Source organism: Protopterus annectens, chromosome 2.part2 (genome assembly GCF_019279795.1).
Source record: "Protopterus annectens isolate FY-2018-M chromosome 2.part2, PAN1.0, whole genome shotgun sequence".
Classification (NCBI taxonomy): domain Eukaryota; kingdom Metazoa; phylum Chordata; order Ceratodontiformes; family Protopteridae; genus Protopterus; species Protopterus annectens.
This window is the reverse complement of record NC_056730.1, coordinates 156,299,511-156,314,266: the sequence shown is the minus strand read 5'-3', so window position 1 is coordinate 156,314,266 and position 14,756 is coordinate 156,299,511. Positions and strand designations below refer to the sequence as shown.

Below are 14,756 nucleotides of genomic sequence, written 5' to 3'. Positions count from 1 at the left end.
CTTACAAATGGGTAGAATACCATAGCTAAACTAGGAGGAGGAAAAAGTAGAGATTATGGTGTAGTTAGGATCCCTTGCAAAACAGCAGTGGCAAAACCTGCTCAGGATCTAGAGTATAAAGGTAAATTGTAATGCTTGGCAAATGTATGCACGGAGGTCCAAGTAGCAGCCTCTATAATGTCCTTGGTAGCCACCGTAAGAAAGCTGTGGTAGTGGCTGTAGCCCTTGTGGAGTGAGGCCTGATGTTCTCTGGAGTTTTCTTTCCGTGGTAGGAGTAACAAAATCTAATGCAATTTCCTATCCATTTGGAGATTGTCTGTTTTGAAATAGATTTTCCTTCCTTTCCTGCTGCATATGCTACCAGAAGCTGGTCAGTTTTTCTATTGGACTTGGTCCTGTCCAGGTAGTAGCGTAATTGCCTATGTACATCCAAGGTATGCAACAGTCTTTCTCCCTGTTCTGTGGGTTGGGAAGAATGTAGGTAGGTGGATAGCCTGATTTAAAGACACTCTGGATACCACCTTAGGCATAAATGTGGGATTTGTTCTCATGGACACTCTATCTTGATGGAAGATCAGGAAGGGTTGCACTGCCATTAATGCCTGTAGTTCAGAGACCCTTCTTGCTGAGGTGATTGCTAGTAGGAAAGCAGTCTTCCAGGATAAGTATTGTAATTCTGCTGTTGCTGCTGGTTCGAAAGGGGGAAGTGTCATTTTTTCTAACACAAAGTTCAAGTCCCATGCTGGCAATGGTGGTTTCCTGGGAGGTTTTACATTTTTAATTCCTCTCAGAAACTGTCTGAGCAGAGGATGAGAGAAGACAGGAGGATCCAAGCTGTATTCTGCTGAAATAGCTGATGCATGTATCTTGATGGAAGAATAGGACAGGCCTGCATGGAAGAGCTCTGCCAAGTACTCCAGTATGTTGGCTATGTTTACTAGCGCCACATCTTCTCCTTTTGCAGTACTCCAAATGAGATATATTTTCCATTTCGCTGCATAATTCTTTCTTGTTGAAGGTCTACGAGCCTCAAGGATTATGTCTTTAACCCTTTGGGATAAATCTGGGTTAATTGCCCTTATGTAATGTTCCAGGCAGTTAGCTGCAGAGTTTTTAGGTTTGGATGCAGGATGTTGTAGTTGTTCTGTGTTAACAGCAATGGGATCAGGGGCAGTGTCCATATTTGTTCCCGAGACATGCTCCTCAGCAATGGGTACCAATGTTGTCTTGGCCAGTCTGGAGCTATCAGAATGATCCTTGGACGTTCCTCTCTGATCTTCAAAAGCACCTTGTGCATCAAAGGAAGTGGTGGGAATGCATAAGCTGTCGGGTAATTCGAACTGAAAGATAGGGAGTCCACCTTCCAAGCAAGTGGGTGGTACGTCCTTGTGCAGAATTTCTTTAGCTGGTGATTGAGTGGGGATGCAAATAAGTCTATTTGTGGTAATCCCCATTCTCTTGTGATGGCTTTGAAGATGTCCGGATGCAGCATCCATTCATGGGCATCTGTGGTAGTTCTGCTTAAAATGTCTGCCAGAATGTTTTCTTTTCCCGGTACAAAAATTGCTTGTAACTGAATGTTGTAGCTCAGAGCCACATCCCATAGGTCCAGTGCCAGCCGGCATAGAGGATATGAATGTGTTCCTCCCTGTTTGTTGATGTACCACATAACTGTGGTGTTGTCTGTCCTTATCAACTGACCTTCTTGGAGAAATGGTCTGAATGACTGGACTGCCAATTTTACTGCCAGCATTTCCTTTAGATTTATGTGCAGGCACAGCTGGTCTTGAGTCCATAAGCCTTGTATGCACTTGTCCAGCATGTGTGCCCCCCAACCGAGGTCTGAGGCATCTGTCGTGATGGTTTGGCTTGGTTGACTGTTGCAGAAGGGCAATCCTTTGTTTGATTGACAGGCCTGAGCCCACCATAGGAACTCTTGTTTCAGGCATGGGATTATTGGAATTTTGGCTTCTAGGCTGTGCTTGTGTTGGGACCACAAATTCTTTAGGTACCACTGTAGCTTTCTCATATGCAGTCTGGTATGAGGGACCAGAATTATGCAGGATGCCATGAAGCCTAGGGCTTGCACTACTTTTCTTGCAGTTAGATGGTTCTGCTTTGTTAATGCCAAGAAGTAGAGAGGTAGTTGCTCTTGCTTTTCTGCAGTTAGGAATGCCATTTGTTTTGATGTGTCCAGCTCTGCACCCAGAAAAGTTATTCTTTGGGATGGAGTCAGCCTTGACTTTTTTATATTGACTGTATATCCCAGGGCTTGCAGTAGGTAAATGACTCTTAGTAAGTCTTCTGTTAGTTTGCTTTTGTTGTCCGCTTGAATCAGGCAGTCGTCCAGGTAGGGATAAATTTGGATCCCCTGAAGTCTGCAATGAGCAATTACTGATGCCAGGCATTTCGTGAACACTCTGGGCGCAGTAGATAAGCCAAAGGGCAATGCTGAGAATTGATAATGCTCTGATCCTGCAAGAAATCTGAGGTATCTTCTGCAAATTGGTCGTATGGGGACGTGCAGGTATGCCTCCTTGAGATCTAGAGTTACCAGCCAAGACTCCTTGCCCAGCATGGGAAGAAGCTGCTGTAGGGTCAGCATTTTGAATTTTGGAACAATGAGGAATGTGTTTAAAGTGGACAGGTCGAGAATAGGCCTCCATTTGTTCTCTTTTCTTGGTACCAGGAAGAGTCTGGAGTAAAATCCTTTCCTTGCTCCATAGATGGTACCTTTTCCACAGCTCTCATTCTTAATAATTGAGATATTTGCTTTAGAGCCTCTGCCCTTTGAGTAGGTGGTAGGTTTGGCATTCCTCTCTTTCCTGGTAGAGTATGGAAATGGAACCTGTAACCTTGGTCTATAGTTTGCAAAATCCATTTTTCCCTTGTGATGCAATGCCAGTTTTTGAAAATAAAGTTAGCTTTCCGCCTAAGGGTGCTTCCAGTTGTTCCCTGGTAGGCGGTGCCACATCCAAGTCACTGTGATTGTGTTGTTGTAGTGGTGGTGGCTGCGTCCGTGCCTCGCTGGTTGTTACCTTGCCACTGGCGCCCTGTAGGCACCCCTGGATTGGTTTCTGCCTCTTGAACGCCTATTCCTGCCTCTCTGTGTCTTAGAGGAGTCTGGAAAGGACCAATTTTGGAGGGCCAGTTCCTGCTAAACCTTGGAGGTTGAACCTGTAAGAAATCTTTCACTGTTTGTACAGATTTCACCTTCTCTTCCATCTTCTTTAGTACCTGCTGTGCAGGGGAACCAAATAAATTGACCTTGTCCATGGGTGCATCCAAAAGCTTAGATTTGACATGGTCTGGTAATGCCTGCTCCTTCAACCATGCATGTCTCCGGATAACTGTGCCAGTCATGGCTGATCTAAAGGAAGCCTCCAGTGCATCATAGCCACATTTTAAAGAATGGTTACTAACCTGCGGTATGTTATGTACCATTTCCTGAACATATTTTTTATCTAGAGATTCTTCAGAGGACAGCTTTTAGTTAACTGGTCAAGCATAAACTCTTGATATTGAATCATATGGAATTGGCAGTTCAAAGCTCTAGCTGACAAAGTAGCAGAAGTGTAAACTTTTTTACCCCATCTCTCTAAGGATCTGGATTCCCTTTCAGAGGGGAGGGTTTTTTTAGCAGATGTAGCTGCTACAGCTTTAGGACCCTGGGAGATAGTCTCTGGATCTGCAAAAGGAGCCTTGTATAAATGGTGATGAGTGTCCGGGACCCTGTAGAACCTATCGGGCTTAGCAGGGGCCGGAGGTAATGAATCAGGAGCAGTGCAAGCATCATTAAATGCATCATCTACAACAGAAAGAACTGGAGGTATAGCTAAAGGCCTATGCTGTGGCAAATGTAGAAAGATTCTAAGCCTTTTTCTGGAGTCTGAGAAATCTTGCCCCTGCCACTGAAATTGTTCCCTCATAGCATGCAAGGTTTCCCCAAAGGAAAATTCCTCAGGTGGAGAGGCTGAAGGAATGGACTCTTCAGCATCAGAGTCTTCGTAAGGGGAATAAGGAGCCTCAGGATGGTCTGTATGTTCTGAGTCATCAGAGGAGTCATCTGTGGATACTGGTTCAGGGGGCTCTGCTCTAGGCCTCTTCTCTGGAGGTGGATGAGAGGCCCTGTCTGGATGAGGCTGGGAGCCACGAATTAAAGAAATGAGATCCTCAGCCAAAGAAAGCATATGGGAACTGGAGCTGGGCCTGTGAGAGGGGGGTTTAACAGGCACAGTTTTTGTAGCTTTAGCTGCTTTAGCCCTGGCAAAGGCCTTAATAGACATGGCTGCAGGAGGCCTAGCAGCTCCACATGCAGGGGTTGAAATATCCAAGGGAATAGTGTCTGCTAATTCCTGAGAAACCGCAACAGAAGGTTGGATTTCAGAAGCCGATTCCACCAGGCTAGAAGAGACCTCGGTAGAAGGCATGTTTTCGGAAGAGCTCGGTTTCAGGTCTGTCCTTTTGGTAATTTGTGAAGTCCGAGGGTCCGACGGCATGATATAAGCAAATTCAGAGCCGAAAAACTGTTCTGCAAATTCTGACCGACGTCTAAGCGTCCGTTGGTTAAAAGAAGCACAGGCTAGACAAGCTGCTACATCGTGGTCTGGGCCTAAACAAGGTAAGCAGTAAGAGTGGAAATCTTTATGAGGTATTTGTTTCCCACAAGTTAAACAGTTATTCACTTTTTCTGACATCGGCTGAGGCAAGAAAGAGTCCCCAACGGGTACTTAGCTTTAGAAGTCTTCGAAGTAGTATTCGGTATGAAATCTCTGGTTCTGACCGACCGGCACTTGCAAACAGCTTCTGCTTCAAGAAAGACTGAGGAAGATGGCGTCGGCTGATGCCTTTATAAAACTGCAGCTATGACGTCGGGTGAAGTGCGACACCAGCGAAGCCAGACCCAGACTTTGGGCTGCCTGACGACAGGACAACCCATTTGTAAGGACTGCAGATGCATCCTTGAAGGACATCTTAGGAAATATTAAAACAGAGCCACAGACGTAAGAAATACATACAGCCTCAGACACTAAATATTCAACACATGCATGATATCTGAAAAGCAGTACAGAAGATAACAATCATAAGATAACCCAAGACAAAATCCTGCAAGTAATTTAGAAGAAAAGACAGATCATTGGTTAGCAAAATGTAAAGTGTTAACTGCACACAACTCATATAGCAGAAGCACTCAGTACTTGTGTTATAGTGAGTTTGGAGTTTCTTCCTGAATTCTGCAAAGTTCTTTCTTCTATCATTACAAAGTAAATTGCCCCAAATGCTAGCAGCACAACTATAAAAGAGAACATCTCCAGACTGGATGTGGCTACTATTTTGCTTTACGAGTTGTGTTCCTAAGAAATGGATATTTCTAACTGATGAATGAAGGAGTATAAAGGGGTAAGCTTAAAAAGGTGGAGACAATGAAATGCAACAAAAGGCAGTCATCCCTACTGGCAAAATCTCTTTTCTCCATTCTCGTATTAGCTTAGTTCTTAGAATACTTTCTAAATATAATATTCTCTATGATTATTCTGCTTAAGGATCTGTATCAAAAATCCATTTCTCTTTCTTGAACACCCCCCACCCCCCTTGCTTCATCATCATCCCTTTCCACTTTGAATTATAACCTTCTGATTGGTTTATGTATATGACCCCTAACTGTACAGCTCTAAAATATCCCCTCCCGTTTTATTGGAAGGATCAAATTATCCCCACTTAACTCTTGCTCTCTTCCCCTTCCAGATAAATTCCTTCAATTCGTTTTACTAATTATTGTCCAAAATTTCTTCTCATGTTGATAAAAATATGCCTGACACATATACAAGGCTGAAGGGACTAAAACACTTTTCACTGCTTGTATTTTACTATCCATATCCAGTTTCTCAATTTTTGTGTTACCTTTTGTTTAATCTATTCCTACATATCCTTAGCTGCCATAACAGAGGCCTTTTTAATCCATACTCCGCAATACTTCATCTTATCAAGTTCCCATAAATCTGGGTACTGCTGAACCACTTCACATGTGGGCACATAATTTACAGTTATAGCCTTTGTTTTATCTTCATTATTTTATATCTGGAAAAGATGCGAAACTGCCTCAAAATGCCGCAAACACAGATGTTCTTTTCTGGATTTATCAGGTACAAAATAACATCATCTGCAAATAAAGCTAACTTTTCTTGATTACCATACCAATTATATCCTTGTATTTCTCAATCCCTTATTGTCTTTGCCAATGGCTCTAAATAAAGTGAATAACAAAGGGGGAAAAAGGGCGTACCTGCCTGGTTCCATTGTTCAAACACAGCTTATCTGGGAACAACACACACACAGACAGACACACACACAGACAGACACACACACACACATGCACATGCACACACAAATTCTCACTTCAAATACTTCACATATCCTTCTAATTAACCTTATTATTCTAATCAAGGAAGGCAAATGCTTCCAATTCCCAACTTATAAAATTCCAGCTTACTCTCTCAAATGTTTTCTCTTCTAAACAATATTACCATATTAACATCTCTTCAAGACCCATGAACAATAGAGGTATTACTTAAATTTTGCTTCCCTCTGGATATCACTGTTCTGTTAATGTTGTCAAATGTTTGCCTCCCCTCCACAAAACCGCAGTGATCCATATCTATCAATTTTGGCAACACATTTGCCATTCTTTTAGCTAGTATAGACAAACACTTCATAATCATGGTTTAAAATTAAAAAAGGTCTATATGAAGCTGTATCTGAAGGGTCTTTGCCATCTTTAGGTAACACAGCCACCACAGCTTCTTCCAAGATGTCAGTGTTTCCCCTCATTTTAATCTAACTAGAAAATATGTTTTAGATTAGATCAGGGACAATAACAGCAAGATAGAGAAAAAAGCCAGCACCTCGAGTGGTTCCAATACTTAGATTTTATTACACAAGAACTAGACCGGTTTCAGCTATTCAAGCTTTCATCAGTAGTTGAAATAACAAAATAAAAAACTGCTCCTTATATACCCTATAAGAGAGCAATGGCATCACTTCCTGTCAAGGAAGAAAAAATCATTAATTATGTTACAAATGATAATAAAAATAAGTAGCATACAATGAATATACAAAAATTGTTGTTGTCCATCTAAGGCTGTACCAAACCATAATTAATATCAAATTGTAGAAAAATAAGATAAAATATTACTTTGGTGTTGTGAAGGAGATGAGTGCTGTATGAAGATGAAAAAGGTTAGCACAATAATACATAGTTTACAATAATGATATCCATAGTAAATGTTGGGTCACACTATGAACAGATGTCAGTGTCAAATAGAAATAACTAGGAATGGTAAGTATAATAAATAAGAATTTGTGAAAAATCACATTTTATCATTAAGCCCTGGTGGAAAGAGCCCACCCAATTTGACTATCCATCTTTTCTCTTTAGTGTTAAGAATCTCATGTCATCCTGTTTTAAATGCCCTATTTCCAATGATGTTATCAATAATACAAAAAGAAAATTTGGCTGTAGGATGCTTAATGGTGTGTCTGTATAATGCGTTTGTTGATCTACAATTCCTGATATCTCCCAAATGTTCTGATATCCTGATGCGGAATTGTCTGGATGTTTGGCCTACATAGAATGCCTGGCACGTGCATGTAGCTAGATAAATAATCCAGTCAGAACTGCAGTTCCCAAAGGTTTTGATATCATGTACCTGGTCAGTATTCTTGCTTGTGAAGCTTTTAGTTTTGAATATATAGCCACAATAACAGCAAGGCAATGGCAGGCTTACAGTTTTTTTGGCGAATCCTTTTTCTTGGGTATCCACTGAATGCAACTCTTCAATAACTGCTCAGCTTAACAGTCCCAGCTGTCTTATTTTAAAAATAACTATCAGCTGTTTGAAAAAAGTTATTTTCCCTGTCAACCAGCTGTTAAATAATCGCACAGCAACCAGGGACATTCTAATGACATCACCTACTGTTCAGCTGGTTCTCTACACACAGTTTGTACTTTAGAATCTCCGTTATAAACATGCAGTTGGAAATTTATCAAAACACAAGAGTCTTTATACAAATGTTTGAAAACCTTGTACATTGCATGGTTTTGGAATTATTGATGCAAATATTAACAAGCAATATCTGATGCCTACAAATGTCAGTAGGAGGTAACTAGAGATGCACCTGGAGGCATCAACTCAGCTGTAACAAGTTAACGTTTAGTTATTTAGAGTTTTTCTAGGATGATGGACTTCTATCCTACAGTTTAATTTTATATTTCTGGTGACTGAATTCTGGTGTTTATTAAAAATTATTGATTTACATTCTTGTAATCATTTTATTTATTTATTTTTATATATTTTATTTGACATTTGTTGACCAGGTTAGTCCGACTGAGCGAGAGCCCTTTTTCAGTGAAGGCCCGAGAAGAAAAGCTTCACCGTTGAGTATGACCTATACAATAACAATATTAACTACAAATAATGCTAAAAATGCAAAAAGATAATAACAAGTAACAACTGAATTACAGTGAGTAATTACATTCTGACATCTTTCCGTCCATACAACCATGTTAGGTGATAAGTACATAGGGTACATCAATAGGTCTCAAGAACAAACCTGATTAAATGAAGTACAGTTCTGTACACTTATCATAATGTAGATGTTCGAGTGTATTCACTGTTGCAGTCATCACCTGTGTGTTATCCCTGCTGTGGTAGCCCTCGGCCGGTCTGAATACCAGAGTCAATTTTTTTCTGCGTTGACTGCTGTCACTTGCTGCCTGACGTCAGGTCATCAGTGCTATAAAGGAGTGCAGCAGACACCATTAAATCAGTTTTTCTTGCCCTAACCAGACAGAGGCCCAAGTAAATAAGGTAAAGTGGTCCTGGTGGCTAAAAGCCACCTTTTGAAATGTATTTCTTCCTAGAGAAAGAAGATATAAGGGGGAAGGAGGGTGGGAAACCAGGACTGCAACAGTGAATACACTCCATCTATATATATGGTAAGTGCACACAACTGTACTATGTTCTTTGTGTTTCACTGTTGCAGTCATCACCTGTGGGAGGATTCCCAAAGCTGAGGAGAGGGGTGGTAGGCTTAGTAAGAGACCTAGGAGTGGGTCAGCAGGCCCTGCAGGACTGCAGAGGGAAACCCTGCCCTAGCCTTACAAATATAGAGGTAGGTGGTAATGATTGGTAAAAGTATGGACAGAAGTCCAGTTGGCAGCTTCCAGGATGTCCCTGGTGGGAACTCCTCTGAGGAATGCTGTGGAAGCGGAGGCTGCCCTAGTGGAATGGGTTTGAAGAGACTTGGAGGGGGTTCCCATGCAATCTGTAGTAGAAATGGGATACAGTGCAATATCCATTTGGAAATGGTTTGTTAGGAAATGGGCTTCCCATCTGCCCCAGGGGCAAAACTGACAAGTAGTTGGTCTGTTTTTCCTGAGGGGTTTACTACGGTCCAGATAGTATCGGAGCTGTCTGTGCACATCTAGTGAGTGCAGAATTCCTTCCCCCTTGTTTTGAGGGTTAGGAAAGAAGGTGGGTAGATATATGGCCTGATTGAGAGTTGCATTAGATTCCACCTGGGGCATAAAGGAGGGATTAGTCCTCAGGGAGACCCTGTCTGCATGGAAGATGATGAAGGGCTCAATGACCATCAGTCCCCAAAGTTCTGAAACTCTAATGGCTAAGGTGACAGCTAGGAGAAAAGCAGTCTTCCAGGAGAGGAATCTTGGTTCTGCTGATGCAGAAAGTTCGAAGGGTGGTAAAGTTAGTTTTTCCAAAACATAATTCAGGTCCCAGGCTGGAGTGGGTGGCCTTCTAGGAGGTCTGATATCAGAAACCTCACTGAGGAATTGTTTAATCAAAGGATGGGAGAGAACAGAGGCTGCTCTGTATCAAAATGAGCTGAAATTACTGAGGCGTGGATTTTAATAGAGGAGAAGGAGGGGCCACTATTAAGTAGCTCCGCTAGGTAGTCCAGGATAAGAGGGATGGAAGGTTGTGAGGTATTCGCCCCTCTGGACTGGCTCCAGGAGCAAATATTTTCCATTTTCCTGCATAGGATTTTCTGGTGCTGGGCCTTCTGGCCTCTGTGATAATGTCTAGGACCTGTTTGCTTAACAGGGACCCCTTATTTGCCTTTAGAGTATTAGTCATGCTGATAGTTTGAGAGTCTGCAGATCTGGGTTCAGCACCCCCAACCCCCACCTGAGTTAACAGGTCTGAGATCAGGGGAAGCTGCCTGGGAGGCTGTAAGGTCAGGCTGCCAGTAAAGGGTACTAATGTTGTCTGGGCCAATCTGGAGCAATGAGAATGGCCTTTGGTCTCTCCTCCCTTATTTTGATCAGTATCTTTGAAATAAGAGGCAGAGGAGGGAATGCATACACAAAGAGGGTGTTCCAGGGGAAGGTCAATGCATCCACTTCCACGCTAGGTGGAGATACTCCCTGGTACACAATTTTTTCAGCTGATGGTTGAAATGCGAAGCGTAAAGATCCGCCTCTGGATTCCCCCATGCCTGGGTGATTTGTAAAAAGATTTTTCTGTGGAGCTGCCATTCGTGGGGGTCCAGTAAGTTTCTGCTTAAGGGGTCTGCCAGGGTGCTGTTGATCCCTGGAAGGTATTGGGCTATCAGGTGGAGTCCTATGGAAGAGGCTGTCAGCTAGAGGTTCATGGCTAGCCTGCACAGAGGGTAAGATTGGGTCCCTCCCTGTTGTTTGATGTACCACATTACTGCGGTATTGTCTGCTTTGATAAGGAGAACCCCAGGCTTGAGATGGGGTTTGAGAGAAGTCAGAGCCTTTTGTACTGCCATCATTTCCTTCTGGATGATGTGTAAGGGAAGGTGCTGGGCATCCCAAAGACCTGCCTTCTAGGTGAGTGCCCCAAGCTATGTCTGAGGCGTCGGTGGTAATGGTCTGCCCGGTTGGAATACCCTTGTTCTGGGCACAGGCCTCTGCCCACCAGCGAAACTCGGCCCTTATGCAGGGGATTAGAGGGAGATAGGTCTCTAGAGGCTGACAGTGCTGACACCAAAGGTTCTTTAGGTACCACTGAAGTTCTCATATGAAACCTGGCCAGAGGAATTACAAGATGCCATGTACCCCAAGGCTTGCAGGAACTTCCTGGCAGTGAGGTGACTTCTGGAAGCCAGCTGGGTGAAATAGAGAGGCAGGAAGCTCTGCTTTTCTGGGGATAAGAAGGCCAATTGGGATGCTATGTCCAGCAGTGCTCCCAAGAAGATGATCATCCTGGAGGGTGTTTGCTTTGATTTCTTCTCGTTGATAGTGCACCCTAAGGAGTTGAGGAGGGTTTTGACAAACAGGAGGTCCTTGAGGAGCTTTTCTTTGCAGTCTGCCTAAATGAAGCAGTCATCCAGATAAGGGTAAATTTGTATATTTTTCTGTCTGCATAAGGCTATGGCCGGAGCTAAGCATTTGTTGAATACTCTGGGAGCAGTAGATAACCCAAAGGGTAGAGCAGAGAACTGAAAGTGTGAGCCTGCTCTGAAGCGAAAGAATTTCCTGCAGGATTCCCTTATGGGGATGTGGAGGTAGGCATCCTTTAGATCGAGGGTTACTAACCAGGCATTTTTTGTCAGCATAGGCAGCAGCTGCTGCAAAGTTAGCATTTTGAATTTGGGGACCACCAGGAAGGTGTTCAGAATGGATAGATCCAGGATGGGGCTCCAAATGCCCTCTTTTCTGGGAACCAAGAATAATCTGGAATAAAAGCCTTTGCCTGTTTGATCTGAGGGGACAGGTTCTACTACCCCTCGGGATATGAGAGTTTGGACTTGTTTCGATGCCTATGCCCACTGACTTGGAGGTAAGTCTGAGTACCTTCTTAGAATTGGGAGTTTGTTGAAGGAGAATTTGTATCCCTGAAAAATTATCTTTAAGACCCATTGGCCCTTTGCTACAGAAAGCCAATTTTCTTTGCAGAGGGAGAGCCTTCCTCCTAGTTTTTGGTGAGAGAAAAGAGGGCAGAGGGGAACAGAAGGCGTCATTGAGAGTTTTTGCCATAGAGGGATGGCTTAGAACTCCCTGCCTTTGGAGTGGAAGTGGTCCACTGTTGGTTCACTGCTGTCCCTGGGGTGGGAGTCTGGGTGGTCTGTTCCCACGGGGCTTACCTTGCCCTTGTCTGCTAGGTGCAGGAAAGAATCTGTGTTTTGAGGGAAAATTCCTACTGAACCTAGGAGGGTGTACCTGAAGGAAATCATCTACTGTTTGCACAGATTTTGCTTTGTCTTCCATCTTTTTAAGCACCTCTTCTGCTTTTTCTCCAAACAAGCGGTCCTTATCCAAAGGTGCATCAAGTAATTTAGATTTGACATGATCAGGCAGATGTTCCTTCAACCATGCATGTCTCCTAATGACAGATCCTGACACTGCTGCCCTGTTTGAGGCTTCTAGGGCCTTATATCCACAGTGTAATGCGTGCTTAGCCACTTGACAATTACAGTGCAGTAAATCTGCTAACTCTTTAGAATTGGCACAGTCAGGAAAGGCAGAACGTTTTTTGTTTTAACAGTTCCAAAGTGTGTTGTTGATATTTTAACATGTGGAACTGACAGTTGAGAGCTCTGATAGCCAAGGTTGCAGAGGTATATACTTTTTTACTCCATCTGTCCAGAGCTCTGGAGTCTTTGTCAGAAGAGGTAGGATTTTTTGTAGAACTAGCCTTAGCTCCTTTTGGTCCCTCTGTAATGATCTCTGGGTCTGCAGCAGGATTTCTGTACAGGTATTTGTTAGAGTCAGATACTCTAATACCCGTCAGGTTTTCTGGGAGCAGGTGGGAGGGCGTCAGGAGTTAAACTGGATTCCTGGAAGACATCATCAACCACCTCTAAGACAGGAGGGATGGCCAAGGGTCTGTGCTGGGGCAGGTCTAGAAACTCTCTTAGCCTTTTCTTAGACTGAGGGAAGTCCTGGGATTCCCAGTGGAAATGTTCCCTGAGGGTGTGAAGGGTTTTCCCAAAGGAAAGTTCTTCAGGTGGGGAGGCAGAGGGAATGGATTCCTCTGCATCTGAATCCTCATAAGCAGTCAGAGGTTGTTGTTCCTCTTCAACATCTGAATAATCAAACTCCTCAGAATCCTATTCTGTTAGTATTTCAGGAAAAAGGTCTCTCTTCCTTTTAGAAGTTGTGGCCTGACTACCCCTGAGATAAGGGTGACAAGATTCTCTCCCATTTTAAGCATTTGTGTTTGGGGAGGAGGAGCAGGAGTAACATGGTGGCTAGAGGTAGTTTTCCTGGGAGTGGCCTTGCCTGTAGGCCTAATAGTATCCATCAGTCTGACAGGAATGGCAGTCAGAAGAGAAGACGTGGGTTTTTGTCTGGAATCAGTAGTGCAATAGGCCTCCTCAGAAGCTGGTGCCTGCGTCGCGGCTCTGGACCCAACCGAGGCAGAGACAACCAAAGGCTCGAAAGACTAGGAATATTTCTGCGGCATACCTTACTCCGAAAGGATCTCGTTAGAGGCCTGTGAAGGTATCGAATCGGGCATCAGGGGCTGTGAAAGTGGCTCACTGAATTCCGGATAACTGATAACCTGCTTAGCGGTAGAGTCGTTGGAAGGCTTGTGGCCTTGTGTGGTCTATCTCTATCTTTATCCTTCTGTTTCATCGGAATGTCTACAGATAGTTGGCTGTAGGATACCATTTTGGAATGCAAAGATGGAAGACGAAGATTTTTGGCTACAATAAGAGCTTTATGGCAAATGGTTCTCGCATTAAAGAGGGCACCAAACTGGCAACGGGGGACATCATGATCTGGGTCTAAACAAGTGACACAGTATGAATGGAAGTCTTGGTGTGGAATTTGCTTTCCACAGGTGAGACAATTAACTTTTTCGGACATCAGTTAGTGCAAGAAAAAAAGGATCCCCAATGGGTAATTTAGCTTTAGATGTTTTCAGCTGTAAATCAAAACTCTGGCAGCGACCAACAGGCACACTTGCGAACTGCTTCTGCTATGGGCTCCACGGCAAGAAAGACTGATTTAACGGCGTCAGCTGCTCTCAGCAGCCGACGCAGAAAAACACTGACTATGGTATTCAGGCTGGCCGAGGGCTCCCACAGCAGGGATAACCCACAGGTAAAGACGGCAACTGTGAAACACGAAGAACATGTAACAGTTGTTCTGGTGGAGTATTAAACCTGATTTAGGTAAGCGTAAGGCAATGTGATGTTGAAGTAGGAACAAGAGAAAGAGAAGGGGAATAAGATGAGAGAGAGAAGAGGATAGTATGGTTAAGTCTTACAAGGTGGGTGGTTACATTGACAGATCCATGTATTATTAAATGTTTTTAATTACTTTACATTGTGGCTGAACAACCATTGTTTTCTTTAGAGATTAGAGAGTGCTTATACCCGTTTGATACTCCCCAGGTCACCTCGAATGCCTTGCTGCTTCCGGTCACAGCTATCATTTACTCTGATATTTAATTTTTAATAGTTGATCACCCTTTGAAGGGCATGTAGACCTGTCTGACTCTGGTGGCAGTGTTTACTATTTGTATTGGGGAAGGGACACAGCTGGAAATCTATGTATGTCTTCCCATAAGTGTTTGAGTGTGTGAGATTTAAATATATTTTGAGTGTAAGTCAGAGGTCTTAAACTGAACATATTGCTCTGAAGGGTATGACAAGGGATTACATTTGGGGTGGACAGAGGTATATACTCCAGTCCCAGGAAAGTACAGTGTGTTCCTGTTGTGCTCTTAAGGGAAACTGTGGAATTTTACTCTTGTGTGGTC

At 43.3% G+C, this 14,756-nt stretch overlaps 1 protein-coding gene across 1 annotated transcript in view; it reads right to left on the bottom strand.

Annotated features, from left to right (window-relative positions):
* Nucleotides 1-14,756, bottom strand: part of IPO11 (importin 11) — a gene marked incomplete in the record, with an annotated part of 3,749,854 nt that overhangs the window by 3,025,612 nt on the left and 709,486 nt on the right.